Below are 258 nucleotides of genomic sequence, written 5' to 3' on the forward strand. Positions count from 1 at the left end.
GTCGGGATCCGCTCCGGGTGCGGCGTCTCAGTATACCGCGAGCTATAGCTTGCGGTATACTGAGCTTAGGGTGACAGGAGGACGCTAGTTTGTGTCCTCCCGTTACCCTAAGGAGAACTATGGGGAAAAACACTGACCCCATAGTTCTCCTTTAAAATATAAACCCATCAAACTGATACTATATGCTAATATGTTTCAATAAGTATAACCACACAATATATAATGAATATAGGTTGAATATTATAAGAATATATATTT

This window comes from Nanorana parkeri, unplaced genomic scaffold (genome assembly GCF_000935625.1).
Source record: "Nanorana parkeri isolate BGI_ZX_2015 unplaced genomic scaffold, ASM93562v1 scaffold780, whole genome shotgun sequence".
Taxonomy (NCBI): domain Eukaryota; kingdom Metazoa; phylum Chordata; class Amphibia; order Anura; family Dicroglossidae; genus Nanorana; species Nanorana parkeri.